General features: G+C 49.4%; 1 protein-coding gene across 1 annotated transcript in view; it reads left to right on the top strand.

Moving 5' to 3' along the window:
* The window catches only part of KCNQ3 (potassium voltage-gated channel subfamily Q member 3), a 315,288-nt gene that overhangs the window by 38,357 nt on the left and 256,543 nt on the right, over window positions 1-20,388 (top strand). The gene's annotated exons all lie outside the window — the stretch shown is intronic.

Raw genomic sequence — 20,388 nt, 5'->3', positions numbered from 1 at the left:
GTGTGTGTGTGTGTGTGTGTGTGTGTATTTTCTCCTCAGGTGGGGGGCAAGGAGAGAATACTGACTAATTCCTATGTGCTGGTTTCCAGAGGCTGTGATTGCTATTTTAAATTGTAGTTAATTATTGTAATAATGGTTTGTAAAGATGTTGCCTTATGCAAAAGTAGCTTAGAGTGTGTGTTTCCAAAGATTTTTTGCCTAACCATGGTAATCATTCCAAGTTGGAAGAGACCTCACTGAAGGCAGAATGAAGAGTGAGCAAAGAGAGTGGGAGGAGTCTGATTTAGAGAAACAGGTGGACAAAGAGAGAATGAGACAGAAAAAGAGGGGAAAACGTCAAACATGGGGAGAGAGATTGAATAGAGACGCAGAGGCAGAGATAGGGAGAGTTGGGCTGAGCTGCAGAGGGAGAGACACACAGACGAGACAGACATACACACTCGGCTGACAGACACAAGGACAGCCCTGCTGGGAGACCCCAAGGAATCCCACAGGCCGGGGCATTGGACGATGGGGCAGGATCGCTAGCTAGGCTGTGGCTAGACAGCATTGCCGAGAATCGGTCCACGGGGAATTTTTAATAAAATCTTTGTAGCGATTAGAGGCCATTTTATTAAAGAGAGATCTAGGCCTCTCTGGTGAGGCGAGATGGACCTGGGCCATTTTCTCCCCCACCCCCCAGCTCAACTGCTGTTTCTGTGGCTCTGGGGGTTTGGTGGATGTGTGCGCCCCTCTCTTCCTGCGGGTGGTGGGCTGGAGAGCGCCCCCTTCCCATGTACCTTGGGCAGGGCTGAAGGTCTAGAGGGAGGTATGCACAGAACCTCAGCAAGGCTCTTGGTTTCTCTAGCTTTGCTACCCAGAGCCCGTGTCTGGCTGGGACAAAGGGTTTGATTTTTGCATTTAAAATTGCAGATGCAGAGAACCAGTCCAACCTCCAGGTTTCTTTTGGAATCAGACCTGGTAGTATTTTTAAAGGGTTAAATAGGAAAGAAACTAATTAGCTAAGGGGCTGGTAAGGATGGCTTCCTTTTGTCCCCTTCCTGACATCAATGACCTCCTCCTGGGCCTCGCCAAGATGTGATTAGTTAGATTAAAGGAGACCAAGCAAGTAAGAGGAGGAGGGGATCTGAGTGCTCGTTGAGTTTAGTCCTTTCATTTGACAGATCGAATAACTGAGGCCCTGAGAGGGGCACTGACTGGAACCCCAGAGCTTAGGGTACAAGGCCAGTGCTTTTTCACCTGTGGAAGGGAGGGAGGGCACTAAGCCAGCAGCCTATCCTCTTTACCCATGCCCCTTCCTGTGGCAGGCATCACTAATCAATCACAGGCATCACTAATCAATCACGACCACTGCACCTTCTCAAGAGAGTGCTCTGGGAGCACCAACGATCATTCAGGTTCTCTATGTAGAGGGTGAATCCTCCTTGCCTTCTTTGCACTATATAGTCTTGATGGTTATTTATTCCCAGGCTTTTATGCTTATTTTATCTTGAGTGCAGGGGTAACACCTGTAGTTAGACAATGGGAATCTGGGTTTTGGTCCTTTCTTCTTGAAAGGCAGGTTTTATTATTCCTGTTTGGAAGATGAGGGAGCCAAGGCTTGGAGAGTTTCGCCAAGGTCACACTGCTGGGGCAGGCAGTGTTGAGATTCGAACCCAGGGCTGCTTGGCTCCAAAGCCTGTCCTCTTTCCCAGGCACCTGCCAAAAGCTTGTTACAGATTCACACGTTGAGTCAATGGTTCTTGCTGCTTTCTGATCTTGTCAGTCACTCAGTGCTGTGTGTGTGTTTGTGTTTCATTGCACCTGGGCATTGTTTAGTGATAGCATTCATTTCCTTCTCAGTATCTCTTTGTATTTGTCACATTGTGGTGGCTGGGAGAACCAAAATAGACAAAATTAACTCAGGCTTTGTCTAAGAGAGAATGAGGTAACCAGGCAGTGGGCTGAATGTAACCGAGGCTGGAAAACGCCGATTCATTGAGTGACGAGAATTGTGCCCTCCTCAAATAATTGGAACATGACCATGAATACAAATGTGTGGAGCACGTTGCTTTAGCAGATTCATATTCATGCTGCCAGAGGAGGATTTTAAGCCTTAAAGAAGGTGTTTCACAGGGGTTCCTTTAAACAGTAATCTTCCTGAGCCCATTTAAAGTAGCATTGCAAGTACATCACTGTTGTTTCTACCCAACGGAGGTGTTGGAATCACAGCTGTTATGAAAAGTATATATAGCATTGATGTTTTTAGAATAGTCAAATGTGACATTGAGTAAAGAGCAGACATTGATGATGATGACAATGATGACGATGATGACGATGATGCTGAGAGCTTCTATTAAGTGTGTCTGTGTGTGCCACTGTATGAGGAACTTCCTATACATTTTCTCCTTTATCTTCATTAGAATCTCTCAAAGCAGTTATTATGATTATTACTACCAATTTTAAGAAGAGAAAATTGAGGCCCCAAGAATTTAATAATTTGTGTGAAGTCACCCAGCTAGCAAGGGATGGAGTTTACTTAGTACTTACCTGATATGGCTGCTGTAAGGATGAAGGATAAGGTGGGTAACGATTCAGTGCAGCGCCTGGTATGCAGAAAGCCTTCCATAAAGAGTCGCTGACCTTTTAGCTTGACGTTACATCTCACAGCATCTACGTCATGGAGACTATATGGCAAATGTGTTGGTGTTCACTGGAGGGCAGATCTTTGCTGCAGAACCCTGGGTTGTACTTTGTGGACAGATGTAACTTGGATCTCAGGGTCTCCACCCGCAGCTGTGCTCACAAACTGCTGGTTTCCAAAGGTGCCTAGAATCCCTAAGTAGAGACACATTGTAGTAGATTAATTGGCGGCCCCCAAAAGTTAGATCCACTTTCCAATCTCTAGTACCTGTGAATGTGACCTCAGTTGGAAAAAAGGGTCTTTGCAGATGTAATTAAGTTAGATTCTTGAGATAGGATCATCCTTATTTCTTGTGTGGGCCCTGAGTCCAGTGACAAGTGTCCTTATGAGAGACAGATGAGAAGACACAGAGACACAAAGGGGAAGGCCGTGTGGAGAGGGAGGCAGAAACTGGAGTGATGCAGCCACAAGCCAAAGAATGCAGGAGCCACCAGAAGCTGGAGGGGCCAGGAAGGAACTTGCGCTAGAACCTGCGGATGGAGTGTGGCCCTGCCACACTTTGATTTTGGACATCTGGCCTTCAGAACTGAGAGTACGTAAATTTCTGTTGTTTTAAGCCACCTGTCTTATGGCAATTTGTTACAGCAGCTCCAAATGACTTCAACTGTAAGCTATTCAGGGCTGGTCAGGGGCCCACCATGAAGCTCAAAAGATGCTTCCATCTCCAGAGATGTAGAGGTTACCTCCAGAAGCCGGGAAAAGGCCATGACTCTTTATGGAGGCCAAATTCCTTACTATACAGTGGCCATAGGAAATTGATACAACTGTGTCCCCTTCTCCATGTGAGGCAGCAGGTGACTGCCTGGGTGGCAGGAGCCTTGGGCTTCCACTCTGGTTTGCTACCATCAGGCAGTGGGACTTGGGACAATATTCTTTTTCTTTCAATCTTCATTTTTTCTTTCCTTTCCAGCCCCCAGTTTCTTCTTCTATATAATGAGGAAGGGGCACATTATGAAATTCTAGCGGAGAGTGACCTAAGATAGAGGTTAGAATCCTTGGCGATATTGGGACTAGAGTGGCAGAGTGGTTGCAATGTTGGGAAGGATGTGGGGGCTGCAGGGCAGTGGGACCCAGGGAGGAAGGGGTGGGCTGCTGGGGTGCAGGGCTCTGTTGAGCTTGTTACTGTGCTGTGACTGCCATGGAGAGAGGAAGGCTGGGAGTCTGCACCCAGCTGATCCACCTGCTGATTGCACCTCTTTCAACTCCACTTTGCCTGGGCCAGCTAATGAGGTTGGGGTGTGTGAGCTGCTAGTGGGAATGAGTTCATTCCAGTTTATTTTGACATGGTGGAGAAGAAAGAGAATAGTAACAAGCCCTCTGTTTGAGATCATTTGGCTGCGAATGATGGGCGACTTATTTAGGATATTCCTACAGATTTTTTTTTTTTTGAGTCCCAGAAATAATTCTTTTGACCTAGTTTTGCTCGTGCTCAGGATGTGCTGGCTAACGGAGCTGAAGTATGGTAAACTTCTTCTGTGTCCTCATGTGGCCTTCAGAGCTGCTTGTCTGCTGGGGTCTCAGTACTAGATGGACGGGGTGGGCCAGGTCCGTGTGGCTCACAGGTCACCAGCTCAGGAATGAGGTGGCAGCTCTGCCGCTTAGTAGCTGTGTGACCTTGGGTAAGTTACTAACCTCTCAGAACCCCAGTTTACGCAATTGTAAAATGGGAATAAATGTGCTTTCCTTTCAGGGTTGTCATGGAGATTAGTGCATCTTTACAACGTCTCGGTTCTCAGAGGGCGCGCAGAGGCCCTGAGACGGGAGCCCCTGGCGTGTCCCAGGACCTATGGGGAGCCCAGGGGAGCTAGGATGTCATATATGGAGGAGAGCTGCAGGAGGCAAGTTTGGAGGATAAGGAGTTTAGATTTAAATGTAAACGCACAGTTTATGTTTTGGGGTGATGCGTTTGGCTATGTGTTGAGAACAGACTTGGTGGGGACCAATTGGGAGGTCATCGTAGTAATGCCAGTGTGGGTGGTGGTGGTTTGGACGAGGGTGGTGGTTGTGGAGGTGAAGGGAAGTGGGAGCTATCTAGATTTATTTTGCCAGAGTGGCTGACAAATCCCACACAGTGGGTTGGCTTAAACAACAAGCATTTATTGTCTCACGGTTTCGGAAGCTCTAAGTCCAACATCGAGACATCAGCAGGGCTATGCTTTCTTCCGGGTTGGTGGCATCTGATGATGGCAGTTCTCTCTCATGTGGCCGTGTCCTTGGTCTCCTCCCGTGGCTTTCTCTGGCTTTTGGCTTCTACAGCCTGTGGCTTCTCTGACTGCATCCAAACTTCCCGTCTTCATAAGGCCTCCACCTGTGAATTAAAGGAGGCCTTCACTGAGTTTGGTCACAACTGAATAGGATCCTTGAAGATCCTATTCGCAAATGAGTCCACACCCTGACTCTTAACTCATTCAAAGATGCTATTTACAAATGGGTTCACATGCATAAGAAGATGGATTAGGATTAAGAACATGCCCTTCTTGGGGGGCATGAGTCAATCCCCAACAAGCCAACAGGATTAGCCATTAAGATAAAGGAAGAGAAGAATCAGGAAGGTCTTCTGGGCCTCTCACTGGAGCACCTGGGTTAGATGGTGGTGCCGTTGCCCGAGAAGGACAATCTTGGGAGGTGCTGGGTTTGGAGCTGAAATCCAGGGTCTCATTTGGGTTGGGTGTTCACTTTCTGTGGGGCGTCAGCTGGTGGAGGGACCGAGGAGGAAGCTGGGTAGAGGGCTCCAGCTCCAACTGGAGCTCGGAAACCAGAAATACCCTTGGTCTCTTGCTAATGCTAAGGGCACAACACAGGGGCTCTTGGTCTGGTGATCCTGCTGGAAGGGGGGGAGGCAGAAGGGACAGAAACAAGAGTGAATGTAATGATCCGAACTCGGATCCATCCTGGCTTTCCTTTGGGAATCGGGCTGCCTTTGAGGATCTCAGCTTCACCCTCATTCCCTGCTTTAAAAGTAACTTCCACCTTTGACTCTGCAGTTGCGCTGGGTGGCAGGCCTTCCTCTTAGGGGCCTTGCATCATGGTGTTATCTCCCTCTGTTCCAATTTGTTCCTATTTAGGTTTGTTTCTCGTGCTCCATCTTAGAAAATGCTCTTTTTTTCACCCAGGTGAAAAAGACCACTCTCTCCCGCTCATCTGTTACCTGTCCACCATCTGCTGTTTCCCATCACCCTCTACATACTTAGGAAAACCTCTTTGGTCTTTCTTCTGGTTCCTTCTGAGTTGGCATTTTCCTCATGCTCTTTGTACAAATCGTCAACATTTTTTACAATTTATCCTGTGCTTTGTGTCTTCTTTTACCCATCTACCCTTTCATAATTGGTGGTTATAGAATGATGCTTGACTAAATTGACAGAATCTCATTTTCTTAGAGCTTTTAGTGGGTCAGGGGAAGCTACTGTTTTACTGATAGCTTCTATGTAGCAGTCACATGTATTATTATATTTACTCATCAGATACCTTAAAACATATCATGATTCGTATCTACAGGTAAACTGAACACAAGACTGTATTATATCCACACATACATATATATATATGCAGAAAATTTGGAAAATGCTGCAAAGCTCTCCTCAATAGACAGGCTGATTGTATGAGTCTTTTTGACCATTCATCTCTGCTCACATCTTCTATGGTAATAAACCAGCCCCATCTTCTAGTTTATCTTTCAAACATCATATTTACTTTTTGGATGGAAAATTTAAATTTATTCCATATCAACCCAAATGACAGTTTTTGGAACACCCACTGCATGCCAGCCCGGGTGCTAAAGTTACAGAGGTAAGCTGGGTACAGTCCTTGCCCTGGAGAAATACAAGGGCCTCCTGTGATGTGCTCCCAGGTGTCTGCAGCCTCAGTTAGAGAACTTACTCTGTAATTTTCTGTGCTGCATTCTCCTTGCAGACTGGAGGAATTAACACAACAAAACAAAGCAAAACATCAGGAGTCCAGAAACATGAGGCTTCTGTGGCATCATTTAACTAGCATCTCGAGATCACTGAGGTTTGGTACAAATTATTCATCGAGGCATAAAGCAGTTAAATTAACACTTGTGCCGGCCCGGAGGGCACTTCCCTCCATGCGTCTGCTCTGACCATAGCGACCTTCCGGATGTGCTGTGTGGGTTCTGGTTCATCTCTGCCTTCTCCGGAATAAAGAACACAGCCCACGCACTTCCGGCTGTCTGCCGAGGAGACATCCAGCCCTGGCGCTGATGCTGCTGGCTCAAGGGAAAGGGACAAGCTGCAGATGTCACCGGGCTGGTCTCCTGTCAGGCCACCTGTCATCTGTGCCCACGACACTGCAGTGACAAACCCAATGTCTTCTTAGACGTGTCAGAACTTAGCCAAATGTGCACCCCTCGGGAGGCTCCCCACTTGCTCTAACACGGTGGTTTTAATATATTTTTTTCTTTGAAGACAGGATGACACGATGGGAAGAGAACAGGCTCTGTCGGCAGACGGCATTGAGCTCAAATACAGGCCTTGTCGGTGGTTATTGTGCTGCCTTGGAAGTCGCTTGAGCTTGAGCTTCAATTTTCTCAGTTGGGAATCAAGGCTAATAATATTGGCCCTCATGGATTAATTGTTGAGAGGATAAGGAATAAAGCCGGAACCACCCTGGGGGAAATCCCCTACCCATACTGGCCACATGGAGAACAGTTCTCATCTTTATTAGCAGCAGAGCGCACCACCCTGGGCACGGGAGGCCTGCAGGGGGGCGTGGGTGGGGCCGTCTTGCTCTGGCCCCAAGTCACTGCTGCTGAGCAGGGCTCTGTGGGGTCCTGGGAGCCAAGAACTCGTGCTGTGAATCTTCCTGCAGGGAAATCGTGGTGATAATACAGAGGGAGAAGGCTCTTAAGGGCAGAATTCAACTGCAAAGTAGTAGACTCACCATCTCGTTTTACTATGGTGGCTCGATCCCCAACTATGACTGTGACTGTAAACTCAGAAGTCAAGGCAAAAAATCAATAATAATTTTCCAGGCCAGTTTTACAGCTAAAAATCGAGAGGATGAAAGAGGCTTTGCTGAGGCTTAGGTGAGAGGACTTTGTTGTTCAGGAGGAAGCATGGGGAGGGGAAGGAATTTCCTGCGTATTCAGAGAGCACTGCCAGGCCTTAGCTCCCAAAGCCTTAGGATTTTGAACTAGGGGACATCTTACAGACCCTTCTAGAACAGTTTCTTCTCAGTAGTGCCCAGTTCCCTTTTTGAGTTTCTGTTCTGTGCTGGACACCACTCTCCTCACCTTCACGGAGATGCTCTAAGCTCGGCGCTGTCACACCCATTTAACAGATGAGAAAACTGAGGCCTGGAGGCTGACTTGCCTTATGTCACATGGTTTTGAAAGGTTGAAGTAGGACTTGAACCTAGGTCTGACCCCATAACACCAGCCGCTGCTGCTTTCCTTCACTGTTCTCCCTGACTTTTGTTATTCATCAGATGAGGAGGCTGAAACCCAGAGTGGGGACTTGATAACTGACTTCTCCTGAATGACACAGCCAGTTAGGAGGAGAGCCAGGTTGGCGTCCAGAACTCGTGTCTCCCACGCCTGCTGTTGTCCTCCTCCGCCTCGCCTCCGAGCAGGCCTCACTAAACCCACACAGACAGACCCCAGGGCTACTTCCTCAGCTGGATCACGGACCCCTTCCTCTTGGCTTCCGGTTAAAATGGTTCTCTTCCAAAAGTCGATGATCTGAGCTTGTATTTGTCGTGTTGTGGGCTTCACAGTAATTGAAAATAATTCCTTCTTATTTTCCTGTGGGGCACTCGGTGAGGATAGTGATGTTCTTGCTCAGAGAGAAGCCACCATCAGCTTGGTTTTTCTGAATCATCACCAGCCAGAGATGCCTGGTGTCTCTGTGTCCGTGGAGATCCTTAAAGATCAGGATAAGTAGCCCCTGACTCCGGTGGCTTCAGAGTCTCCCTGGAAGATGAGAGAGGTTGGCACGATGGAAAAATACTCGGACTTGTGAAACAAGAGCGTTTTCCTATCATGAGTGTGGGTGGATCAGTCCATCCCAGGGCCTCCGCATCCTCTCACTGCCTCCCCCCTGCACTGGCTCAGGGGTTCCCAGACCTCCATCCCCTCAACTCCAAGGTGGACAGAAAGAGAGCGTCTCTTTCCCATTGTTGTCCACAGAGGTTCCAGAACTGAGAGGCTGCCTCTGAGGGCCTGGCCAGGCTCACATGCTGGGGCACTCATGGTTCCCTAACTCCACTGGGAAGCAAGACGGGCTCATGGATGAGCCCTTCCTACTGGTTGCAGTGCCTAGAAAGAGTGGGTAAATGAATGAATTAGCCCAGGGCAGAGCTGCGGCCCCACCATGTTGCTAAGGGATTGTGTTTATGGGGTTTGGGAGAAGGAGTACCATCCCCAGGTTAGGGATTGTCTGGGAGCAGGTGGATAAAGGAGACGTCCACCATGACTCTCTGTAGGCAGGGTATTTTGTTTGCCTCTCCAAATCCATTCCCTGCCTGCTCAATACCCATAGGAGACCAATCTTGGGAATTTCCTCCCCACTCCCTTGCCTCTGACTTCTGGTTGATTCCACCTGTGGGAGGCACCAGCAGAAGACTGTTGGGCGTTGGGAGCTGGGAGAAGAATTCTTGGTTCCTCCTTGGCACCGTCTCCCCTATTGCAGCTTTCCCTGCTCCTGATAACTGCCCCTTCTCCTGGCCCCTCTAGGCCCAGCTGGGGTGGCAGCTCAGGGGCCTTCTCTTTCCTTAGCTGATCTCCCTAAGCCCTGGCTCTACCTTTCTGAATAGTCCCTTGTTTGAATTTTCCCCAGTTTCTGTGTTTTGAGTGTCAGGTCCCAGACCCACAAAGTCTGTCTCGTGAAAGGATTCAATTTGTTCTCTCAGCTTCTTTGGGCAGGAGGAGGATCAAATAATGCTGGTGGATCCTAGACACTGGGTTCCTCAGGAGAACCTAGCATCTCTGCACCCCTTGCTCCCTCATGCTGACAGTCTTGCACGCGTTCGTCCCTCTTCTGGAACTCCCTTCTCGGTCTCATCCAGAGGGAATTCCTACCATCCTTCAGGCTGCAGCTGAAGGACCTCCGTTTGCACAGCCTCCTGCAGTTCCCCAGCCAGAGTCAGCCATGCCTTCCTCTCTGTCTGCAGGAAGCTCGTGAGCTCACATTTTCTCAGTGCAGACCCAGCCCAGGACACCACCCCCGCTAAGGCAGATTCAGTGCCTGCTGCCTAGTAGCCACTCAGTTAACACATCTCTTGAAGGAATTCGTGAATCATTGCACACTGAGAAGTCTGGAATTCAAAGAAGGCAGATTTTGGAATTCCAAAGAGGAGGTCCATTTTGGAATTGTAAAGACATGGCAAAATGTGTTGGAAGAAATACCATCTTCATGATGAATATTTATAGATCTTGATTTCTTTTTTAAGAAAGGGAAAGCCTTTCTTGCTTAGAAATATCAAATTAAACAAAAAACAAATGATAAACCACCAAACTGGAGTGCCGCGTGACAAAAGTCTGGTTCCTATGATGGATGGCCTCCTGAAGGAGAGCCAGGCCCCCCCCAGGCTGGGGTCCTGCTTCAGCTTCATCTCCCTGCTCCGGGGTCACTCACCTGAGCCTCGGCTTCCTCCTGGGAGAAGCAAGGGTGCATCTGGAAGACCTCTAGCAGCTGGCCGGTGGGCATGGGTGGGCCTAGCGTGGAGCTGTGTCTAGGCCTTGTGCTCCTTATCGCCCCGTAACGAGCCTTCTGAGAACCCCGCCCCACCCTAATCTGAGGAAATCTTAATACTGCGGATACACTGTGTATCTGTTAGTGTTCTGTTTGGAGGACCACAAGCATCATAAAAGCTAAGAATTTACTTTGCCATCCAAGAACCAGGCTTTTCCCCACTGGGAACGCTGCACCCCCCCATGGCCATCAGCACTGCCCACTGCAACGTCTGCTGGTGCTGGGTGCTCTTGAGAAGGTCCCAGGCTCAGAGAGAAGAGAGAGAACGGAATCCCACCTGAGACCCCACCGTGCAGGTCTGCAGAGCGCCAGGGGTCCGTGTGTGCTGTCACTGCAGAGACCCGGGTCTCCAGGCTGGATGCCACTGCTGTTTGGCAGAGGTCCCGGGAATGCAGAGGCGAGGTGGACTCGGCGCCTACAGCAAGGGTGCCCCCAGACTCGTGGGGGAGGCAGGGCAGGCATCCTAAGGGCAGGGACACCTCTCCAGCTGGGGGTGGCGGTGATGCTCCCCTCGTGTCAGCCTCTCGCGCCATTGCACTGGGCCAGGCTGGAGCAGAGGCTGCTGTGTCCTCACACCTGCTGCACCCAGGCTGGCACAGAGATCAGGCTGAGGACAGGGCTGCAAGGAAACTCAGGCTGCGGGGGCAGAGAGGAAGCCCCAGAGGGAAGCGGGTTGAGGCCGGGCGGTGCTTGGCTTAGGGAGAGGCTGAGAGTTGGGCCAGGAGGCCCTCCAGCCTGTAGATTTCTGCAGCTGCTCTGGCTTTGGTGGCCTTTCATTTCCTTTGCCCTCCTGTGGCAGAGAGCACCAGAGTGGCCCCGTGACTCCGCCCAGCGTCTGTAACAGAGCTGGCTGCAGCTTCTCCTTGGGTGATGGTTTGGTGCTTGGAGCCCAAATTCAGCTCACTCTCTACTCAGAGTTTTCTGCTATCAGACATTGCACCTTGGGAATCCTTTGTTATCGCTCTGATTTCTTATTTGCATATTTCTTTTCAGCTGTAGCCTTTTTAATAATTTTCTAAGGGACTCCAAATCCTTTGTGAAACAAGGAGGGTTCTAAATTCATCCCAAGCAAAATGTCTGCTCCCTGGATCTGTTCTTTTGCTTCACACCCACTTTTGTTTTCCTTCCTCTCTCACCAAGATTGCACCAGACATCTCTCCTCCCCTGTGCTCAATGCACAGGGTTGACATCTGTGATTGTGACAGGCTGTGGAGCTCCTGGGGAGTCCCCTCCCTCCTCCCCATCTCCGTGTGCTCCTTAGCCAGATCCTTCTGCACATCCTCCCAAATCATCCATTCAGCCACGGCAAACGCGACAGGGCTTCTCGGGCAGAGAAGCTGCTGGAAATAGCGGCTGCATGTGACACGGCTAGGCTGGGAGGGCTCAGTGATCGTGCTGGCAGCTGCTCTGAATGTTAAATCCAGGGGGTGAGGGAGGCCAGGCATTTCCCGGCTTCTGCCTGCGGGGGGATCCCTCCCTGGGCTTTCCCGGCCCCCCTGCTCCCTCACCTGACGCCGCTTCCCCATCATGCGGAGGAAAGGGGCCTTTTGTGACCCGGCCTGCTCACCTCCCCTCTGCACTGCCGGTGCCTTACCCCAAAATGGGGATGATGCTACCTCATACTCCGCAGGGATGTGAAAATTAAATGACGTGATGCAGGGTACGCGCATAACGGGGTAGATGCGCCCGTTATTATTAATCATGACTCTGGGTAGTGGGATGTGAGCCCGGCCGACGCAGGGGGGCTTCTCCCGGCCGCACCCGCTCGGCAGGCTGGGGCGAGTGTCCTCCGGATGAATAATTCATCGCCCTCCCCAAGCAGCTCCTGCCAAACACTGCAGATGAATTCATTTGTCAGGGGTGGGCGTGGGCGCGAGCAGATGGGATTCCCCAGTCACGTGCCGCTGCAGACAGCGCACAGACGCGAGGAGGGAGCCCTGCTCCTTGGAGGCGGCGAGCAGGCGCGTCTGCAAGTGCACGCGGTGCATCCACTGCCGCCTCAGCCATCTGTGACGGAGGGCTTTGTTCTGCTCCCGGAGAAAAGGGGCGAGTCTCCATCCTGCCGCGTCCTTGAAGGCGGCCGGGGACGTTTGTGAACCTCTGGGGCATGCATGTCTCCTGGGAGCTATAGGGTCCCTTTGTTTAATTCACTCCCCTTTCATTCATTTAGTTCCCGCCGCTGTGTTCCAGGCCCTGGGTTGGGGGGGGGGGGTGGGAGGGCAAGCAGAGAGGAGTGGGGAGCTCTGCAGAGTGTTATGGAAACTCCAAGGATGGGGTTGCTGACATATAAGGAGTATTTAATAACTATCTGCTGAGTCAATTCATAACTGCTGATGGGAAAGCTACCTAACCCAGCCTGTGACAGTCAGGGAACGCTTCCTGGAGGAGGTGATAATGAAACTAACGTGTGGAGGGTGACCCGGACTTCCTAGATGAAAGAGGATTCTGGGAACACAAGAGAAAGCACAGTGGGTTGAGAAAACTGTAAATGGATGAATAAGTCTGAGGTGTGGGCTGGAACCAGGTCCTGGAGTCCCAGAACCCCTTGCTATGTTTGCTCATGACCCTCCTTTTGTTGGGTTGAGGGAAGGAAACTGGGAAACTGGGAAACAGGTTTATGTGTCCATTCATTCATTCACTCATTGATTAAGTCATCCACTCACTTTTTTTATTTTAACATTTCTTGAGTGGCTTGTCTATATTGCACTGGGATGGGAGGGAGAAGAGCAGATGGACTGAGAGGTAAAGGGGGTGGCCAAGGCTGCCTAGGGGTCAGATGAGACCCACTTGGCTTTAAATGAAGGAGTCAACAGAGCTTAGCTCTTGGTTCGATTGGAACCTGCTGCAGGACCCTGCTTTGCAGATGGATCCGCAGCGCACATTGCATGCAGCCCCAGGTGGGCTGGACAGCGCCTGGGGTCCTCCACCTGCTGGCCTGCCTCTGCACCACAGCCCCCATAGGGGAGGCACCGTCACCTGCCACCTGCCTCCTGCCTCAGTGAACTTGCTGGGTTTTCTTCCCCTTGGCACTGCCGGCGGGTGGGCTGGGGACTGGAAGGTGTGAAGCACAAATGCGCAAGCCTCTTTTACCTTGGGATGGCTCAGGTGGGCAGTGGCGTGTGTGAAAGGATTTCTGTTTCAGACTTAAAACGTTTTCAGACTGCTGAAGTCCTGGCTGAATCCTGGTTGGAAATGGCTTGTACACCCTTGGGGCAGAAACCCCATTTTCATTTGGCTGGACAGAATACCCACTGCCTCTTTCCCTTCCATTATCTTTCCTGAGCATCTTTCCCTCAAAAAGGAGTGCTTTCTGCATTACCTGAATCAGGATCTCCTGGAATGAGGGTTAGAAGGCAGGTTCCGGAGCCCCACCACTGATTTACCAAATTAGAAATTCCTGGGGGTGGGGGTTGGGGGTGGGAGCCACGGAGTTGGGATTTGTAATTACAATCCCTGATGAGTCTGAGGCACTTTCGTAGCTGAAAACTACCGTTTTAAAGCACAACTTTTTCTGGAATCAGCAAGGAAGTCTTTGTTGAGTACCTGCCTCTTGCAGGGTTGTCATGCAGTGGGCTTATTTCATTCTCACACCTGCTCTGGACAACCACAGAGTGAAGCATCAAGCCTCCGTCACCTCAGGCCCGTAAGAGTCTTCATCTGACACTGGCACTGAATCAGTGCTCAGAAGTGGGTGAACCTTGAAGACGTGATGCTAAGTGAGATAAGCCAGCCGCAAAAGGACAGATACTGTATGATTTCACTAATATGAATTGACTAGAACATGTAAACTCAAGAGTCTTAAAATATAGAATATAGGGTACCTAGAGAAAGTGAGAAGCTAGAGAAGGGGGAGCGGTTACCTAACATGCACAGAATTGTTAATGAGGTTGAAGGTAAATATCTGGGAATGGATAGACGTGATGGTAGCTCCTTATTGGGATTATAAGTAATAGTGCTGTGTTGTAGCTGAATTTGAAACTAGTTGTTTAAAGTCATATATGTCACCGATTAACACTACAAACATAAGTAAGTTCTTGCATGAACTACTACAAATTAGAAAAAGTAGAAGGATAAATGGGAAAAAAATATCTATTGCAAACTATGAACTATAATTAACAGTAACATTTTAATGTTCTTCAATCAACAGTAACAAATTTACTACACCAATACTAAGGGTCAGCAATACGAGGGATAGGGAATATATGAGGATTTGGGTTTTATTTTTTTTCTTATTTCTGTTCTGGAGTAATGAAAAATTCTAAAATTGATTATGGGGATTGATGTACAACTATGTGATGATGCTGTGAGCCAGTGATTGTATACTTTGGATGGTTTGTGTGGTATGTGACTTTATCTCAATAAAATTGAAAAAAAATGTGGGTGGTACGGGGTTCACTGAACAAGCCTGGGGCCCGAGCAGCTGCCAGTGGCCCCTTCCACCCTGCCCTTGGGAGCTGGGCTCCATCCTCTCGTGAAATCTCGGCTTAGCTGTTCCCTTGGAGCGTCAGAAGTCCTGTAGTCAAGTCAGCTGCCCCTTGTGGAGGCCTCTGGGTCCCGCGGGCAGGAGGTGCTGAGAAGGGGCCACAGGAGCAGGAAAAGGCTGGTGTCTGGCCCTCAAGTACTGGTTGGCTTCTCTCTGGCCGTGGTGGGTGCTCGCAGCCGCCTTCTCCACTCCCAGGCCTGTCACGGGTTCCTGGTGGCTTCCATCGCTCTCCCTCCCGCAGTGCCCCTCCAGGGCTGTCCCCCGGCTGCCATGCCATTCTTTCCAGCAGGAGCCTCGCTAGCATCTCTAGGCTGATGTCCCTGCTCCCTGGTTCCATGTCTGTCTCCTGGAATCAAGCACGCCAGACCCCTGTCGGTGGAGGGCAGCTGCCTTGCAGAGGCTCCCTTCTCACTCTGCCTCCGGCGCAGCTTCTGCCAGCCCCTTCCGGGGTCCTTCTTATCCTGTGTCCCCAATGCCTGGGACTCCTGCACACTCTCCAGGTGGTCCCTCAGAGCTCTTCCTGCCAGGTCTAAGGTGATGGTGAAGCCTTCGTCTCGTTCCCCCAAGGATATTGAATTCACAGTATGCAAAGAAATTTCTCTTGAAAAAAATTGTCCCTCTTGAGTTCCACCTTCCCAGGTGAAAGCCTTCTGCATGCTGAGAGTAGGCGGAGGGCTCGGGTCTCCGATCTGGTGTCCAGCCGCCTGCTCTGGGCAGACCTGCTTGGCTGCCCCGCACCTGCTCTGGCAGTGGCTGCCCTCCGTAGCATCAGCCTCATCTGCAGTGGAGCTGCTGGGCCCATCGTAGACTTCATGAATCGGAAACTGCTGGAACGAGATCCCCAAGGGCTTCGCTTGCACAGTAAAGTCAGAGAAGTGCTGGTCTGTGCCTCGCTTTGCAAAGTGGGGGCAGGTGGTGCCTCTGATACTAGGGCCCCGCTGAAACCGAGGCAGAGGAGTCCCATTTTACCATCTGTCGCACTGTCTGTAAAGTAGTTAAGCAGCCTCCAGAAATATCTGCCCCAAGTAATCATGGAATGGCATGACCTTGGCGTTTTGTGAAGCTCTTTGTATTCCAAACTTTTGTTAGAAAAATATGACTTTAATTTGTGCAGGCCTGCAGTTAAAGGCAATGTGTTATATAGTGCTCAGTTTCCCTTTTAGGGGCTGAGGGGAGAAGAGAAAGGTGCTACTGAAGCTGATGATAGCTGGCGGTGGCTGGGTCCTTCCTGTGTGGCAGGCATGGAGACAAACCTGCCTCTGCAGTGAATTTTCTGATTTAATTCTCCCAACATCCCCTCATAATCGAGCACCAGAAACAGGTTTGTCTCTCTGGGTGGAAGGATTTGTTTCTTTCTCTCTGAACAAGAATTCCAGGACCATATCAGGAATTATTTTATTTGAGGCTTCTAGCCCATCTTTCTCCTCCGAGTAATTTGAATTGTCCCTTTTTGAAAATTTTTCATTCTGTCATGTTCTCGATGTATTGTATGTAGTCTACCTGGTACCCTCTTAAAATTAATTTTGATATTAAAAAAATAATTGATTCCTCACTTCAAAATAAGACATTACAGTAATCCCTTAAGTAAATGGCAATCCCTATGCTTTGCTTTTGGAATGTGACTTGACTTAACAAAACTTTAGCTTATACATAAAATTTCTGGAATTGACCTTCTGCATAAGCAAAGGGCACCTGTGTAATCATATCTAGGGCTCATTATCCTGAGGAGGACCAATCCTATGAGTGGGCTGCATATTCAGCTGCCTCAATGTCTGCTCTGAACCATTTGCCTTCCATTTACTGTGGACTGACCTCTAAAATATGTACAACGCAGGCTTGGGGGTAAGGATGATGCAGTTATGGATCAGGTGAGGTGTGCATTTGTTCAGCCAATATTTCTGGAGCAGCTTCCAGGTTGGAGGCTTTGGGTTGTGAAGTGAGAGAATGAGCAGGGCCCCTGCCTTCAAGGAGCTCATGGCCCGGCAGCATCTCACCTTGCCCGACCCATGGGGTTCAGGTGCAGGGTGGAACCAAAAGGTGCTGAGCAGAGCCCTGTGACTCACCATGGAAATGGTCAGGACAAGGCTCTACAGAAGATCTAGGAAGTCAGAACATGGAAGAGGCATTTAAGCTGGGTCTTGGGCATCAGTAGTTGTCCAAGTTTGGGGAAGGCCAGAAACTAGAGTTTGGAGGATCAGAAACTAACTGGATCACAGGCCCCCGTGTCTAACAATATCAGGCACAGAGTAGGAGCACAACATAAATTTATAAATTAAATGAATGCATTGATGGGATTAGAGATAAGTAAGAAAAGATTTCTGTGGGCAAATTGGGCTCAATTTTTTTTTTTTTTTTGAAAGTAATAAAGCTAGAAATTGCTACAGCCTTGAAACAATATAGCTTGGTAATTATTTGCTGTATTATTTGCTATATATAATCATACCTAGGCATGTATGAACTCTTTTGGAGGAAGGGTTCTTTTAATTTTCTGTTGCTGAATAACAAATTGTGCATGTGTGGCAGCTTATAACAAGCCCTCTTTATCGTCTTACAGATTGTGTAGGTCAGAAGTCCTGGCACAGTGTCAGTGGGTTCTCCGCTTGGTCTCGTAAGGCAGACATCAAGGTGTTGGCCGGGGCTGTGATCTCAGCCAAGGCTTGGGACCTCCTCCAGCTCACTGGCTGTTGGCAGAATTCAGTCCTTGCAGTTGTAGGACTGAGGCCCCCTTCCTTGCTGGTTGCCGACTGGGGCTCTTCTCAACTCCTGGAGGCCACCCGCCATTCCCTACCGCCTGGCCCTCTCCAGATCATGGCGGTCTGCTCCTTCAAGGCCAGCAGGAGAATCCCTCTCGCTTGGCATCTCTGACCTCTTTTAAGAGGTCACCAGGTTAGGTCTGCCCAGGCTAATCTCTCTTTTGATGAACTCAGAGTCAACTGGGACTTTAATTACTTCTGCAGAATCCCTTCTATCATATGGGGTCACGTAGTCACAGGGGTGCTGTGTCATATTCACAAGTCCTGCTCACACTTGAGGGGGGAGGGCTTAGGGTGTGAACACCAAGGCATGGCATCTTGGGGCCATCTTAGAATTTTCCCTACCTCTGGAACCATGTTTAATTCATCCCGGTGTGCCCAGTGCCTGGCACAGAATATGGGGCCAGATACCAGATGTACTGACCCTAAGGGAGATGCCCGGGGGACCAGCACAGGGTACAGGGAAAGCACCCCGGGCAGTAGAAGCCGAAGACTCAGACATCCTGCACCGGTGTTTGGCAAATAGACTTGATATATTGTTGGATTCTTGAAAGTCTCTGTAGAGTAATAAGCCAAAACTTCTCCAGGAAGCATTTTGGAGAAACCATTCTGCATTGCTCAAGGGTGTATTCAAGAAGTGGGCTGGTGGATTTGGTCCATGATGAGTAAAAAAAAGTTACTTGGCATTTATACTCTGCATAATACTTATAGCTGTTTGGTATATAGCTTAATTAGTTAAGTGGATGGGTCTATGAGGGAGTGAATGAATGAATGAGTAAAGTAATACTGAATGAATATAATTACTTGCTAATTTCTTTACCTACCCACCCAGCCACTTATGTCCTCCAATCATTCAACATCTCTTTGTTGAAAGCTTCCTGTCCTGGGTTGGGTGCTGGGATGGTGACTGTAAACAAGATAGAGCCCTGCTTTCTTAGTTTATTACTGAGTGTGGTTTGGGTGCCATTTGAATTTGAATTACCTGGGGAGCACGTTAAAAATGCAGATTTCTGCACTCTGCCACAAGCCCACTGAATCAGACTCTGTTGGGGTTGTACCCAGGAATATGTATCTTTTACCAGCTCCCCAGGTAGGTGAGGTCAGTGGGAGCTTGAGAACCACTGTGTGGTGGGGAGACCTTGTGGCAGTGCCCTGTTTGCTCTGATGGACAAGGGGAATGGGGCCAGGAAGTGGGACCCGTGTTCCAGGAAGAAGGAAGAGCGCTGGAGAAGGCAAGGGGAGAGAGGAAGGGAGACTTCCAGGAGCCAAGATTCTGTGCTGCCTTGATTCTGGGAGTGAAATGAAGACGGTCTGAAGTGCCACCCAGTCCTCAGGTGCAGGAAGTGGTACACCCACTGGTTTGTCCTAAATCCAGTGTGATCTGGCTCACAGCCCCCACTCTCCAGGGTGGAGAGGAAACACAGTCTGTTTTGTTCTTCCTCTCCCTTCAAGACAGTACAGCAGCCTGAGTTTTCAGGAGCGGATGAAAGGCCAAAGGAGTCAGCCCCCTCAGTCATCTGATGTGGTGGCCCTGCGGAGGCTGGCCAGGCTGGGGACGGGGGCTCTGCTGTGGCCTCTGGCTGAGCTGCTGGAGTCTTGCCCACCACACTGGAGGTCTTGGCTGCTCCTGGGGTGAAACTGGGAAGGGCCCCTGGCTCCCGTGGGGCTCCCCAGGGCCCTCGCCCCATCCTCTCTCCTCCTGCCCCACCTACCCCCCATCCTCAGCACCTGCCTCTGAACGGGCTTGTCTTCTGCATGAGGGCCTGGGCGAGGAGACGTTCTTCACTGTTGCTTGACAGCTGGGCTGGGAATTGGAGGTGCCCAGCCCGAGAGCACGGGAGGCTGGCTGGGCTCCTGAAAGGAAGAAGATGCATCTCATTTTTTCTTTGTCCTTCATAAGTCAATGTCTTATTAAATTATCTCATTTCATTAAATTATCTTCCCTCATGAATTAAATTATCTTGTTCCTTTCCTCTCACCGGACACATGTTTTTTTTTTAACTTTATTCCCACTAAAGTTGAGAACCATTGGCCTAAATTCTGAAACCAAGTTGACTCTTGAAATCAATTTAATATTTTAATTGTGTATATATATACACACAGAGAGAGACACCAGAAAACTTGCCATTTTAACCATTTCAGTTTAACAGTTAGTGTCTCCCCCAGCTCCTGTCCCAATCCCTTATTAATCTGGTGGTGTTTTTTATGTCTGATGATGCCTTAGAACTGGAGAAGCATTGCTAGTTTAGTGCTCCTGGTGTGTGTGTGTGTGTGTGTTGGGAGAAAGGGCCTTGGGAATAGAGTTGTGGAGGAGATAAGGCCTCAACAGTAGACAGGACTAGATATTTGTGGCCGTAACACATTATTATTATTATTATTTTCTTTCTTCTCCTTAGAACAAGGGGAAGCCTTCAGAGTAGGACTGATATCTGTTGGACAACCTAGTTGTTAAAATATTAAAATTCTTCTGTGTGGGTTTGGGAACAGTTGCTGCTCTATGCTCCCAAGTTCCCAACCCCCTTTCCGGCTACCCTACTCCTTCTATCCCAGGCTCCACTTGATCCAGCAAGGAAAGGGTTAGCAATTGGCACCCATGGCACACCCTAAGGCCACCATCTGTGCTGATTCAGCAGTATTCAGGCAATACCTGGGATTAAATAGTTTGAAACAGCACCCTTCCTTTCTACTGGAAGGTTTACTCCTCACCGTGCCCTTATGAAATTGGAAAATCTGGCATTGTCACTCCCAGTTTGCAAACGA

This window comes from Choloepus didactylus, chromosome 14 (assembly GCF_015220235.1).
Source record: "Choloepus didactylus isolate mChoDid1 chromosome 14, mChoDid1.pri, whole genome shotgun sequence".
NCBI classification, from domain to species: Eukaryota; Metazoa; Chordata; class Mammalia; order Pilosa; family Megalonychidae; genus Choloepus; species Choloepus didactylus.
Note: the sequence above shows the minus strand (reverse complement) of the source record. Positions and strands in the feature narration are given on the sequence as shown.